Source organism: Martes martes, assembly GCF_963455335.1.
Source record: "Martes martes genome assembly, chromosome: 7".
NCBI classification, from domain to species: domain Eukaryota; kingdom Metazoa; phylum Chordata; class Mammalia; order Carnivora; family Mustelidae; genus Martes; species Martes martes.
The window spans coordinates 135,941,521-135,956,742 of record NC_137894.1 but is presented as its reverse complement, the minus strand read 5'-3'; the positions used below and the strand labels follow the sequence as shown (position 1 = coordinate 135,956,742).

Sequence of the window (15,222 nt, the reverse complement as noted above, 5' to 3'; positions counted from 1 at the left end):
CCAGGCTCTGGGTGGGGGGAGGGACCGGATGGGGCGCCCCCACTGTCAGGCCAGCTGATAGGTGTCACTTCCTTCTCGGATTTCTCGCCTCCGGGAGGAGTGCCCTGCCGTTAGCCCCACCGCGGCTCTTGAGGGGGCAAGACCTGCCAGCCCCCGAGCCTTCTCCCCCAAATCTGGACGCCGGAGGAACTCCCTCCCCGATCCAACTTTCCCCGGGGGAGAGACAGCTCTGTGTCATCCCCAAGGATGAGACCCGGGCAGAGGCAGGCAGGAGTCCGGAGATTCGGGTGGCTCCCGGGCGGGAGTGCGCAGCCCCGGGCGTGGGGCCGGGGGTGAAGATGGGGAGCCCCCGCGGCCGCGATCCCTCCCTCCGAGGGGTCTGCGATTGGGTGCCGGGGGGCTGGGTCGGTGCACCGGGGGCCTCGGCGGAGCGCGCGGAGCCGGGCGCGTCCTTCCCCAGCCCTGCGGGGTGGCACTGCCCGAGGGCGGCTCCCGCGGCAGGTCCCCGAGGGGACTGGGCGGGGCTGGGGGCGAGTGTCCGGCCCCGCCCCGGCCCCGCCCCTCTCCGGAGCCGCCCGGGACACAGGGAGGAGGGCGGCTGGGCCAGAGCTTCCCGCGGCGCCGCGCTCCTGCACGCTCCGGACCGGGTAAGTGGCACGGGACCCGGAGGCCGAGCCGGGGCGGGGAGGGTCGGGGCCGCAGCCCCCCGCCCAGCCGCGACGCGTCCCCAAGGGGCATGGGTCGCCGAAAGTCGAGGGGACCCGGGGAGGCGCGCCGGACGCGGGGGCGGGGGCCCTGGCGTGACAGCTGCGGGCGGGCGGGTATTTTTAGTTTAAACCCAACCGTTCCCTGCAGCCCGCGAAGTCTCCGAGCCTTTCCGCTCCCCGAGCCGGGAGGTGCGGCCCCCAAGAAAAAGCCCCTAAGCCCTGGGCAGCTTGTCCCCGGCCGCCGGGCGCCGCCTCCCGTCTTCGCTCAGCCTCCGCTTGGGGCCAGGGGACCTGTCACCGCGGACACGCGCCGCCGCGTGTCCCGGGCCTGGGCAGTAAAAGCGGGCGGGAATCCCCGGTCCCGGGGTCCACGCGCTCTCCTCGTAGTGCCTGAAGCAGCCCAGAGCCCGCGTGCTAGGCGGGGGAGGTCGCCCCAGGCTGCCTCGGTTTCCTTCGGACACCTCCTGCCGGCTGTGCAGCTCTGGGCAAGCCCCTTGGCGTCTCTGAGCCTCATCCCACGTCTCTCAAGGAGGGCCTAGAGAGCCAAAGATCTCTTGCGCGGCCTGAGCGTGCCCCAAATGGATGCTGACTCCCCTCAGGGTCTTCAGATCTTGACTCTAGACGGGGCATCTGGTGGGGGTAACCAGGTGGTCCACATAGGAGCACGTGAGTGCCCCACGCAGCTCAGCCGACCTCTGCCTCAAAACTATAAGGCTGCAGTGGGTGATAATGAATGTTATTATTTCATCACTTTGCTCCTAAACCTCTGGCCCAAGGCTGCCCCGGGACCTCTCCCAGGTCTCTGCAGGGACCACTTCCTCCTGGCACCAGTGGGGGAGCCCCACGTGTCCAGGAAGCATGCCTCCTCCCAGGTGAGAGAGGGCAGGGGGAGACAGTGGGGAAAAGAGACCGTCCTCCCAGAAAAGGGAGGATGTCACAAAAATCACAGCCCTCCTGAGCTTGGCGGGACAGCCTTCTTCATCCACTAAGGAGAGAGAAAGCAGGCCCGGAGACGAGGAGTGATTTGCCCAGAGCTGCACAACCAAGAACAGAAGCTGCCTCTCTCCAAGGGTCAGGCCCTGCCTCCTGCACAGCCAGCAGCCCCCGGGGGTCAGGAGCTGGGAGGCGGGAGGGACAAGCTGGTGCCAACGGGTTGTTTTGCTCTGTTTCCTGTAACTGTGCCCCAGCGAGGCTCTCTGACACGTGTGGGTCTGCACATTCCTCAAGCAGGACCTCGCTGGGCTGCCGACAGTCACAGCTGTGCCAAGCCTGCCGGCCCCAGGGCGCTGTTTTCAGCTAGGGAGGCCCTTCTGGGGGCAGCTGGAGGGGGGGGTGGACTGGGGAGGCTTATTTCTGGAACTTCTGTCTTGCTGGGGGTCCTGAAGAGGCCCGAGGATTTGCTAGTGGCCCTGAGGGGAGGTCTGAGAATCCAGAGTCTGGTTTCTGCCCCAGGGTGCAGGCTGGCCCCCTGTGGGCACCTGCTTTGGGGTGAGTTTGAACTCCTTACGTCTCCATGGGAACAACCAACCCTCTCTCCCAGCTGCTTTGCATGTTCTGTAACCGCTGAAGACCTGTCCTTGTCTGTGTGGCCGCGAGGACTTGTCATGCCACAGCCTGGGGACGGGACAGCTGGGGGATCCTGACGTGGCTGCAGGGTGACCTCCGCTCTGGGGAGGTAAGACTGGACAGGTCCAGCATGACTCCCTAAAAACGGTGGAACCCCTGAGAGCCAAGAAGGTGACGGGGACTCCCATGTGGCCCAGCTGTTATGAACGGGGGTGGCCACGTTAGACCCCCTGGGTCCAGTCCAGCTTTGGCCTTGAAAAAGTCACTTCACCTTTCAGAGCTTGCATTTTCTTCCCCATGAGAGGGGGGTGACCATAATGTCCCCATCTTGGGTGCTGTGAGCATTAAATGAGGCATTCCGTGAACAGCGTTTTGTATCCGTCCAGACACAGCACATGCAAACAGCTGTCACTGTTTACTGTGATGGGGCCCGTGGCAGGAGGACACCTGAGTCCCCTCTGCCCACCACATCTCTGCCCTTTCCTCTCTGCCTTGAAAACCTGTGTCTGTCCAGTGGCAGGTGGCCCTGGAACCTTGGCACCCCTGAAAGCTGGTCTTTCAGGGAGAGATTGGAGGGGAGAGGCAGAGAGAGGGGGCCTGCCAGGGGACCCCATGTGTCTGTGGGCTCTCAGGAAGCATTTCCTGTCTCTCCTATGGCCCTGACCGCAGCCGAGGCTGCCATTCCTGGCCCATTTACAGATGAGGGGACGGATGCAGAGGCTGGGAGCGGCAGAGTCAGGATTTGAACTCGGGGCCATTGACCTGCTGCTCATTACACCCAGCAGCGGGTCTCAAAGGAAGGACTGTGTTATGCGCTGACCCTCAGGAGAATAGTATTGACGAGGCAGGACCCTGGTTATCACTAAGACATTGACATTTGCTGGAAAAGAATGGATTCTGAACTTTTTCTCCTTGCAACACCGAAACGTAGCTCAACAGGGGCCCCCGAGGGAGGAACCTGGGAGGAGGAGATGGAAGTTCTGGAATTATCTGCTGACCCTCTCCACGTTCCCCCCAGCCAAGGAATCATAGCCTTGGGATCTGGGGACAGCGTTGGTGGGGCTGAGAAGCTAGGAAGCAGGTGGGGGACAGTCCCAGCAGCCCAAGCCTCGGTTTGGTCATCTCTAAAGTAGAGATATGAGGCCCCCACACCTCCCTGGGGGTTGCTGCGGGGGATAAATGAGACAATGGGGGACAAGGCTCAGCAGAATGCCCCGCAGGGTGGGGACACATCGTAGGAGGACTTACCGTCATTTTATTACTACTAATCCTAGTGTAACCGGAACAATGTGCCGCAGCCTGCCCCTCTGGCCTGGATTTCTAGTTTGCATACTCTGGGCAGGGAATCCCAGCATCTCCAAAATGCTTTGGAAGGCTGGGCAGAGAGCTGCTTAGTACGAACGTCAAAACACAAATGCTAACCATGACTTGTTTAGCGATGCGTATACCGGAAGTAGAGCAATGGCAGAGTGGGAGAAGTGATCACCTTTAATGAGTCAGAGATGACCATTGCGGGGGGCATCGGGGTGGGGGGCAAGAGGGGATTGGGAGGGTCATGAGGTCTGTGAGAAAGGAATGTACCCTGTAACTGTTGGTAAGGACATGTATGTTTTCTGTACGCTTCTCTACATAGATCCTGTGCCACTGATTTAAGCAGATTTTATAAAAGGCAGGGGAAAACCAAACCCAGGTGGTTATCTTCGGAGGGGAAGAGGGCACAGGGCAAGGGAGATGCACCCTCGCTGGAATCCATCACGTTCTGTTTCTTCTGTCGAGTGGCACGCCCGTGGGTTCTCTTTTAAAATAGTTTTATGCTTCTTCGTTTACAAGTATGTATCTGATTCTACACACACACACATATTCCATTGTGGATATCAAATCTTACCTGCAAATAAGATGAAAAGGTAATATGAAATATGAAACATTTTATGAAGCCCTCTTAGGAAATCAGACTTTTCCCATGGATTCAGATGTTAATCCGGCTGGATTTAAGAAATAAAACAGACAAATCCTAGTGTGGAACAGACACATGGTTTCCTCTTCTGGAGAAATCGTCTCCCTTTTCTGAAGTCCTAACAGCTAGAAGATGGGGTGAACTCAGCCATCTCAGGTTATCAACAGGAGTTTCTAAAGTCTCCGTGTAATGATTTATGCTTATGAATCAGAAAGTCCTGAAGTGTTTGAGCTGGGAGGGACCTCGGGTCACCTGGACCAACCTGCTGGTTTTATGGCTAATGGAAGTGCCCCGGCCAAGATCAACATTAGGCACATAAGCAGGGAAGACAGCTCACTCTGGGCTCCCACACCTGTGTGACTCTCATCGGGACCCCACCTGCCACACCCAGGCCACCACGGTGACAGGGGCCATAGCCTCCTCCTCGGGACAGGCAGGGAAATGGGTGGCATATTCAAGACTACACTAACATGATCATTTTAATTTTTAAAAAGTCAGAAAAAAGCTACAGTGTGCCATGACCACACACATGACCACTTCCAGAACTTCTGTGAACACAAACGTGATCATGTCATCAAAGGGCGTACATAAGCAGTACCCACACCCTCCTTCGCTACGAAACCCTCCTAGGACAGCCCCTCGTGTTCCTCCTAGTCTCTTTGGGGCACACTTGATCTATTTATAAGGCATCAAAACAGCTTACTGCTCTAGGTATACTTACCCCCATTTTTCAGTTGGGGTAACAGGGTCAGAGGTTGGATGCCTTGCCCCAAATCCCAGGGCAGGTAAGGGCTGGAGCCGGAGCCCCACCCAGAGGAATAACTGAAAAGACAGAGACTGTTTTGCATGTACTGTGTTGTGAATGTGTCCTTCGCTCCCCACAAGCTGCAGTCCCTGGTGGCCCAGCCCAGCAGGCGGGTCATGGGGACATGCCCTGGTCGAGCGTACTTGGGTGGTGTCTGCCCACCTGTCAGATCGCAGAAGGCTCTGGAGGCTGCCGGCTCTAAAGCCACGTCTTCCTGATTATGACGGAGTAGGACAGCAGTGCGCTGAGATTTGGGGAATCCATCCCATTTTTGACCCTCGTGCTCTGAATGCTCCCTTCAGTTCTGGGTCACCTTCCTTCTGCCCAGATCACAGCTGTTCTCCGGGTCTTCCCTCTGCAGAGGCCAATGGGGCTCGAGGCGTCGGGGGCCCCAGGACTGATGCATTCGGTGGTGGTTCTCCTGATCTGCAGCCGGCGCAGAGGCGGCTGTGTGTCCAGCCTGTGCGCTCACCTGTGTGGTCGAAACCAGGGCTGGTCCCCCTCCCTGCCCTGTTTCCTGGGGCCAGTTGTGGCACCGTGAAAGCCCATCTGTCATGTGCCTGTCGGGGCTGGTGGTGCCTCCCCACTGGGCAAGGCTCATGCACCAGCCAGGCGGCTTTCAGAGGCTGGGAAACAAGCCCTGCCTGTCTGTGGCCGCAGAGATTGTGTGTGCAGTGTTCGCGAAGGGTTTGCAAGTGACAGCTGTGGCGGAGAACAAGAGCCAGCCCGAGCCTTGTCTTCATCTCCTCTGAGCCTCTAATTTTCCCCGTGGGGAAACGGAGTCTCAGTGAGCGGAAGTGCCTGGCCCAGGTCTCTCTGGTGCCTCGGGGCCAATCTGGGATCTGAGATCGCGTCTTCTGGTCCCGGGCTGGTACTCTTCCCTCAAAGCCACCTTCCTTAAAAGTCTGTTTCGTCTGCATTCGTGCTGTAACACCAGGCGGGCTGGGTGGACCATGTAGACACACTTGTCTTCGGGGTTAGGCCGTCTGGCTCATCGCGAGGCCTGCATAGAAGAGGTACCCCTGGAGTCACGGGTGGGACTCTAATTAAGCCAGGAGTTTTCTTTGAGGTCTGGAAAGGGCTGAACCCCTCCCTAGTGACATTTGGTGAACTAATACAGCAGGCTGACTCACTGGGGGTAGCCTCTTTCCTTGTTCTTTCAAAGAGCTGGCCCTTCTGTGATGATGGGAGGTGCTGGCCGGTCCCCAGGCACACTGACCTTCGCCTGGGCTGGTCTCAGTTCCCTGCCCTTCGAAATGGGAGACTGAAATTAGGAGAGCTCCAAGGTGCCTTGAAGTCTGGATGTCCTCTCATCCAAGAGCCATGGCCTCGAAGGAGGTGTCTGGGGACTCTGAGTCTCCCGCTGCAATCTGCCCACCCTAGGGGAGACCAGGTTACTTAAGCGGGTGAGTCCATGCTTGTCCCCTCCAGGGACTCCCCCTTGCTTTGAGGACTAAGTCCTAGGCCCCCAGGCTGCCCGGCTGGCCTTTTGTGCTTTCTACCACCTGGGCTACCTCCTGGTCCCACGAGGCCACAAACCCATCCTGGACTTTCCCACCTCCAGACCTGTGCCCCTCCCCCAGCTCCTCCCCACCAACACCTGCTAGATATCTCCTCCTCCTAGAAGCCTGCCTTGGGCCACCCAGTAGGGTTGAGTGTTTGTCTTCCTGTTCCCAGTGTACTTTCCATTTGGTGTTTGAATTTCAGCTTTCATGTCTGATTCCACAAGGATTGTGACCTCCTTGAGGGCAGAGATATGGGGTTTTTCATTCCCTCATTGTTATTATTTAATTAAAAAGCTCTACACTTCAAAATCACATCTTACAAACTCTAGGGGTGCTGATGCCGCCCTAATGAGCACCCCCAACTGGAGAGGACAGGGCAGGTCCTAGTAATTCCCAGGACACCAAGGAGAAAGGTGTCTCCCCAAGGCTGGGGAGAGAAGGTGGGACACTGGTCAATTCCCTCTGTGGCCCTCTTTGGAGACTGTCTTCTTGGAGAGCTGTCCATTTTCCTGGGCTCCCCTGGGCTGGCGCCGGACCTAGGGCCTGTCTGGGATCCGATATGTCTTAGCAACCCCTGGGGCTCACGTCTGATGCTCATTCCCTCTCTGAGTCTCTCTTGTACTTATCACTCCCTAAAATCACCCTACCTATTGGCCCCTGAGCTTATCCTCCATCTATCCTGCTGGCAGGTCAACTCCATGAGGGCAAAGATTTTTTTTTTCTCTCCCCAGAGCCTCACCGAGGTGGTAGCCGCTCAGTCCCTATTTATGGGATGAATGGAAGTAGAAACTGACGAGGGGCGCCGACTGCCCCCCGAGGGGCCCGGCACACTCGATCGTGATGGCTAGCGTCTGCTCAGCACTCAGGAGTGGCTACGCTGCCCCAAATACCCGCTGGGTTTGCCCCTCCCTGTCCTCCCAGCAGCCCAGGAGGCAGGCTCTGAGGGTCCCCTTTTACAGAGACGTTCAATATTGTGCCCCTTGGCCACTTTGCAGTGGAGTTAGAATTCAGCTCTGACCCTCTGACCCCACAGCCCCTGCAGGGGACCCCCAGCCTTCGGTGGCCTCTCCACATTCCGTGCCGGGTGCGCACTGGGCTGGCCGTGGTGAGTCACACCTAGAGCTCAGGCCTCCTCCCCAAGCATCACGTTCTTGAGTTCTTCCTCGGCAACCCCCCAGAGGCGCTCGGGCTGACAGGCCATTCCTCAGAGGAAATCCTTGCTGTGCGGCCGGTGTCACATGCGTCCAGGAATGCCACAGGTTTTCCAGAGCCGGGGCCCACCCCGGGGCGCCCCACCCCGACCACGCCCTTTTGTCCCCGAGGTCCGAGAGCTCCGCCTGCGGCTTGCTCACTCCCTGTTGAGAACGTGGTGACCACAAGCCGGCCAGTGCAGGCTGGCTGCGAGCCAGCTGGGGCTGTCAGGTTAAATTCCTTCATTCGGAACTGGGCAGCAGTGAAGCCTGGCTGAGGTGATTTGCCTGTTTATCTGTTTGCTGGTTTCAAACGCAGCTTGGCTCAGAAATGAGTTTAGAAAATGGGTTGGTAGGAAATTCTATCTGTGGCATCTCTTGCCCCCATTTCCTTCGAGGCAAAACTACCAGAATGCTTGGGAGGGGGGAGGGCAGAGGCTCCCAGCAGTCTTTGCTGCTTCGTGTGTTATTTTGGCCCGGGGAGGGGGTGGCCCTGTAGGTCTAGGCAGCAGTGGGGTTGGTCATGCGGCTCTAGGCAGCAGTGGGGCTGGTCATGCGGCTCCTCGCTGGACCCACTTTGCAGGGAGAGCCAGAGAGACATGAGTTCATGGCCTGGCTGTAGCTCTTCGGCGCTGGAAGTCACGCGCCTGACGTCCACTGAGCCGGACGGGGGAGGAAGACTCCAGAGGCACGTCTGTGCCCTGTGGTTCGCAGGAGTCTCGTGGGGGAGTGCCATCTTGGGAAGTCACGTCACCTGCACGGGCCGGGCCAATTCACCTGTTCATGGGGCTGGTCCCTGCAGAGTTGCACAGGTGGACAAGGGATTCCCAGCTCCCAGTGAGTGCTTGGTCCCAGCTGCACCGGCTCTTCCGTTTCCAGCTTCTCTGAGCTCTCCTCCTTTTCCCCAGGGTGCTCCCCAGCTGGGGAAGTGACTTTGGTGGCGGGGTGGGTCACGTGCAAGGGACCTGGCCACTTCCGCCCGCCTCCATCGGGGGATGTCCCAGTGGCTGGATCTGCATGTTGCTGATGAGTCAGCTTGGCTCAGGTGTTCCTGGCAGGGGCCCGTGCTCCGGCAGGGCCCAGGGGTGCTATGGGCGGAGCTTACCCCCCCAACCCCGGGAATGCTCTTAGCGGGGTGTATAGGGTACAGACTGTGTATCTTGATCACTCCCATTGCTCCCAGCATCCCAGCCATCCCAGAGTGACTTTTTTCTTTTATAGAATTGACTGTGGGAAAAAGTCCATGTCACTCCACTGGGCCCTCCAGTCTTATCCCAGCCCTGAGCCTCGGGGTCCTCAGTATAGTATAAGGGTGTAAATGAGGTCCGAGGTCTGAGTTTGGACTGGGGGCTACGGATCACAGACAGGATGAACGTAGTGACACGTGATCAGAGCCCGTAATGACCTTAATTCCCTTCTCCATCTGTCTATCTTCCCCTCTGACTTTTCCCCTTTAACCTTCAGATTATGCAATGTTTTCCTAATCACCTGGGCTTAGCTTTAGGTCAGTGTACAAATCTCTGGACCCAGGGCTGCTTACCTGTGTTTTTTTAAAAGCTCCCTGGGCGATCCTGCCCCTCGGGGTTGTTTGAGAACTGCCGGGTTCTGTCTCGGTGTGGTCCTGTCTGGCTCGAACGCTTGCCCATCCCTAACGATGAGCAGGCCTCGGGCACAAGCTAGCAACAGCTTCAGACAGAGTTAAATAAACGGTGTTTGCATGCACTGTGTTTATCCCTGATGAGGTTCCGTACATGGTAATCGGTCCTCACTCTGGTTGTCTATTTGAGGTAAAGATAAAAATTCTCCTTTTAAAAGAAATTTAAGTATAATTGGAGAGAATAAAAAACCAAAAAACCCCAATGAAAAAAAAGAATCAGAGCGGGCATCCCTAGATGTGGCCCGAATCGCAGATGTGATGTGCAGATGGCTGAGGTATGTAAGAACTGTTGTGACTGTTGGCCTCCAAGGGCCCCTCCAGGCCCCATGTCCTGATGGATCTAAGAGGCGCTCCCCGTGGATGGCCTAGCAAAACGGGCAGATAGCCCAGACTGTTCACACCAGCTGCCTGGCCCCTGGGGAGCCAGGGTTAGCAGAGTCGGAGGTGATGGTGCATGAAGTGTCCCCCTCCTGCTTTACTCAGTGACCCTCTCTCCCCCAGACAGGCCGGCTGGTCCTCTCTGTCGCAGTGGGTTTCCGTCTCTCCGGGATCATAGCGGCAGCTGGGGAAGCCCCCTGGGCCACACTCAGGGGTTTTCTTCTTCCCCCCGAGACATTGCTGCGTAAACCCAGTGAATGCAAAGTTACCAGGATCTGACTCCATAGGACCCTGGCACCCTCACTGGCACATGGGAGAACCAGGTCTTGGAGGGTCGTGAGAAATCTGCTGCTTCAGACCTTGACTTTGCAGATGGAGGAGGGCCCAACCCCTGCCCTCAGTGCTTCAACTCTCCAGGAAGGACCTAGAAGCCGAACTCCAGGAGAACAGACCCTGCCTGGCCCCAGCCCACTTTTCCTGCTTGCATCTGGGGGAGGCACCTGGTGCCACAGGCGACCTGGACCACGTGCCCTTCTTTCCTGACTGTGCGAGGTTCCTGTTGTCTTTTAACTGGTCAGCCCGATGTGGGTATCAAGGATTGCAGACTTTGGGCCGAAAGGAATCGGATGGAGTCTTCTAGATTTCCAGACCTCTCAGGAATGCTGTGCTGATCGGAGCGGGTGGGGTGAGGTCTTTGTCTGCAGCTGATAAACAGCATTGGCAAACCCTTTCTGTGACGGGACAGATAGTAACTATCTTCGCCTTCTGGGCCACATAGACTTTGTTGTAATGATTCAGTTCTCCTGTTGTATGCAAGGCACCGTGGCTGCGGCCAATAAAACTTTGCTTACAGAGGCTGGAATTAGAATTTCATGTCATTTTTACCCATCATAAAATATTACTCTCTCAGTTTTTTTCCCCAACCATTTTTTTTTTTTTAAACAAGATTTTATTTACTTAGAGAGCATGAGCAGGGAGTAGTGTCAGGAAGAGGGAGAAGCAGACACCCTGTTGAGCAGGGAGCCCCTTGCAGGGCTCGATCCCAGGACCCTGGAATCATAACCTGAGCTAAAGGCAGATGCTTAACCAACTGAGCCACTGAGACACCCCTTCGTTTAAAAACAGAAACATCATTCTTAGCTGGAAAGCTGTATACTGAAACGGGCAGTTGGTGGTGGTTTGCAGGCGCCTGTGCTAGAAGCCCCCGCTGCTGGGGACAGTGGGTTTTGCAAATTGGAGCGAGTTGTTGTTCTAATCATTTTGGTTCTGGACGCTAGTTCTGAAACGGGTCTCAGTCTTTGAAGCCTGCTGCTTAAAATAGAACCTTGGGTCCGTGACTTAGTTCCTGCATTCAGCTAAACCTTAAGTCTAGCGGCGGGGAAGAGAGGAACCTGGAGGGAGAAAACTTGCCCTGTGCTGCCTGTGCAACCTTGGACAGGTGGCTCAGCCTCTCTGAGCCTCGATTCTTTCATCTGGAGAGGCAAGAATGGTGGGACCTACCACAACAATGGAATGATCAGTGCAAGGCTTAACACGTACCGCGCACATAGCACACTCTCCAGGAAGGTCAGCTGTGTCCTCTCCCCCTGCAATGAGTTCAGGAGCACAGGTGGCTGGGGCAGCTTTTTCCCCTCAGCCAGCAACCCTGCACAGTAGATCCTACTTGGCACTTTATGGAGAAGGAGGCCTCGAGAAGTTACAGAGCTCATCCAAGGCCACAGCTGATGATAAACAGTAGAACTAGAAGACTGTGTAACTCGGAGGACCTAGCTCTTTCCATGCAATGTCCTTGCAGTGGACCAGAGGGGGGATTAAGTCTAATTCAGCTAAGTACTTGCTGAGCAGTTAATGTAATCAGCATCTTTCCCTTTCTAGCCAGGCTCTGTACCGTGCCTCAAATTCTTTGGGGGATGAGTGTCATTTGGGGGACCTCATGGACTTCCAGCTGCCCATGGCAGGCTCCAGGCTGAGGGTTTTCTGTAAATATCTTAGGGGAGATCTTTGTCCTTCTGTAGGGGGTTCTGGTTTAGTAGTCCCAGCCTGGAAACAGGAATCTGGAGGAAGTCTTTATCAGACTCCCCTTGGGCAAGAACATCTGTGGTGTCTGAGTCTCTGCAGGGTTAATGGGGAAGGCTCTAGAAGGTTCTAGAAGACTGGATTCAGGATAGCTGCATTTGAAGAATGGAATCCTTGTGGTCTTAGGAAACAGATACTGGCGGTGAGTTCCTAACCAGTGTTAGGCCTTGGTTTTCCCGTCTGTAAAATGGGGATGGAAATGTCATTGTTAGGGGCCTGTTGCCCGAGCATGTGCTTGTCCGGGCGCCTGCCGTGGGCCTTGCTCTGAATGCACAAAAGAAGGCTGGGAAGGAAGCCTCACCTTGGACTGTGGAGGCCGCTGGAGATAAAGCCCAGGCAAGGGAGACCGCGGAGGGATCACGCATCTACGCCAGCTGTAGTTAGGCTCTGAGCTGGGGGAGGAGGCCAGCCAGGGTCTCCCACACTCCTTGCCCTTGTCTGAAGGCAGGACACACGGACATTGGGCTCGCCGGTCAGCTGCCCTGTCTGTAACCTGGAGCATCTCCCTCTCTCCGTTACCTGAGGACAAGCGGTCTGGACACAGGCTGTGGAAACCGAGCCCCCACCTGTGAGTGTCTGAGAGGTTGGGGTAGGGACAGGCGTGCCAGGATTGGGGGAGCGGTCTTGGGAGAGAAAGACAGATGGGCACAGATGGGACCAACTGTCCCCAGTGTGCCTGCATGGTGGGGTCTCTTGAACTACAGGACTTTCAGGGCAGAAACAGGGAAGTTCTGGAGCAAACCCGAACAGTCGGTCCCACTTGGTCAGTCGGTGGCGCCGTCCCGACTGCGGCGTTGGGCAGTCTGGGTCATGGCTGGGCGGTGTAGGAGGGGGTCAGCTCTCCCCTGAGCCTCAGTGTCTGCTCAGAGCCCCTGTGCATGAGGAGTCACTGGGTCTGGGGGTGCATGACGGGAGACACCAGTCCCCGCCGCCCGCTCCTGCCCGCCTGCCCCCTACTGCAGGTCCCAGAGCCCAGAGCGCTCCATAAATGCTGTGGGGAGACTGGCTGGGGTTGAGGGTCTCCCCCACACTGGGGCGAATGACTCAGATGCTCGTTCCTGCTTTGCTTCTTTGCATGAGCTCTTCCCCGACCCTTGGCTCCTCACCACAAGCTGCGTGTCCCAGCCCCACTGTGCCCCTCTGAGCTGGACCTCACTCAGCTCCCTACCCGGGCTTCTGTGTTTCTGCATCTCTCTCCCCATATACTGTGAGCTCCTCAAGGGAAGGCCCCCGCCGTCGTGTCTCCTCTGCTGCACTTGGCACCTGAAGACCCTGTAAAGGTTTCTTGGAGGAATGAATGACACTGAACGCGTAGAGCAGAGAGTCGTTTATTCCTTGCTGAGGACGTGCTGTGTGTCAGGCACTGTCCCAGGAAGTGGGATGGGAGCAGTGGACATAACTGGCAGAGTCTCTGCTCTGATGGAACGTACATTCTAGAAAGCTCTAGAATCCTCTAGATTCAACAAGCAGGCAAGAACGGCACAGGCTGTACCAGAAGGTTGCACGTGCTCTGAAGAGGATGTGAAGGAAGAGGGGAGTCGCTGAGCTCCTGCCAGTTGCCAGCGGGCGGGGGATGGAGCGGCTGATGGTTCAGACCTAGTACAGGCGGCACCTTCCCCTGGAGGCAGAAAGAAGGCACTTTCGCCTGGGTGGTGGCGGCCCTCCTGTGCAGTGTGGCCCACTCAGGTTTGGTGGCACGTGGGCCCTTATTCCCTTCAAGGAAATCTGTGAAAGCCAACATTGTGTGAGGGCAGGGGACAAAACACATTTTAGAGTCAGATGGTGTCTTGTGCCTCGTGTGGGAGCTCAGTATGTGTCTGCTCCTCTCCTCGGGGTGGGAGTACCAAGTACCAGGCTCACATGTGGGCCACCCTTCCCCCACCCACCCCACTGGGTGGGTGACCTTGCCAGGGCAACGGCCAGAATGGACATGGGCTCACAAAGGGACTGGTGGCAAGAACCCAGGAGCCCAGGCTTTTCCAGGAGGAAAGGGATTAGTCTCACTCCAGCCCTAGGCAGGGGACTGCCAGGGAGAGGGTCAAGGGGGATATGGAGGGTGACAGCGTCATCAGATGCCATGGGTTGTCCTTGACAGTGGAGAACTCTCCAGTGGGACTGACGGGGCACCCAAGCCCAGACACGGGCCCCTCTAGGAGGGGTGTAGGGCCACAGCGCCCTGGAATTGGGACACACGCGGTTCCCCTGAGCCCCAGGGGATGGCTTCGACTTGGTGCTGAGGTCCAGGCAATTTGGGTGGGACCTCTGAGTCTACAAGGATGTCACTCTGGGGGTCACACCCTTCTGTGGAGATCCCAGAGCACAGAGGAACAGCAGTCGGTCCACAAGCCGGGCGCCCTTGGCTTCCCACAGACATATCCCGAACCTGGCATCTTGAAGCCCTGGCAGGAACAGGCATGTGCTAATTATAATCTGCACAGCCTGTTAACAGTTGACCTTGGACTGCTGAGAGGTGAAGGTTCCCCGAGGGGAATGTCTCCAGGGTGCCGTGAGGCTTGCAAATACGAGGCAGGGGTTAACAATACAGGGTGTGGGCTCTTCTGGCTGGCCTTGTGGAAGTCACCTTGCCGCTTCAGCAGCACGGGACGATTTTAAACCTCTTGGGCTCTGCTAAGAGGAGAGAAGATGGCAGCAGGATTACTTGCTGTGTAACCCTGGGCAGATTATTACAACCCCCCTGAATCTTGATTTTCCTATAAAAAAGGCAATCAATCATTCCTGCTGTGGTTCCCACAGTAGGTGGGAGACATCAATGAGCTGAATGTGCATGAACACTGAACACAGTGCCGGACACCTAGTAGGTATTTAGCAATGTTAACTCCTAGCCCGCTACCCATTGAAAAATCCTGGAGAGCTTCCTGGAGGCAGTGATGGGTAAATAGAGCCAGGGAGAGAAGAGCAGAGAGGGGAGAAGCCCCTTTCCCCCACCAAGGAAGCTCCTGTTACAGGGAAGGAAGTGGGAAGTGAGGAAGGTAAGGCTGCAGAGATAAATGGAGAAGGACTTTAGGTGTCCTGTTAAGCATTGAGGATTTTCTCAGGGACTACGGAGCAATGAAGGGTTTAAGTCAGGAAGGCCCTGACCCCGACCCCATAAATGCCCTTTTCTGCCAAGAGGAGAGGACTCTGGTCCCGCAAGACTTTCTCCTTTAGAGATATCTGAGGTCACCCTGGGAAATGTGTTATATAGAGGACTCTAATCTAAGTTTAAAGGACTCTAAGTTTCTGGAATCTTGCATTTGTTCACACGTGTGCTGTTTTCTACACACCTGTCGTTTTATATTCCCAGTATTGTATTCCATTATGTAGATGGGAATTTTTATCTTTATTTATAAACCAGCTATCTGTGGACCCTGTGCTCTATTTCTG

At 56.5% G+C, this 15,222-nt stretch overlaps 1 protein-coding gene across 2 annotated transcripts in view; it reads left to right on the top strand.

The window, feature by feature from the left end:
- Positions 1–581: 581 nt before the first annotated feature.
- Positions 582–15,222, top strand: part of SYNE3 (spectrin repeat containing nuclear envelope family member 3) — an 88,487-nt gene continuing 73,846 nt past the window's right edge. For both annotated transcript variants that reach the window (XM_080808047.1, XM_080808048.1), the window contains exon 1: positions 582–647. The gene's annotated coding sequence lies outside the window, so the exon portion shown is untranslated. The remainder of the gene's footprint in view (positions 648–15,222) is intronic.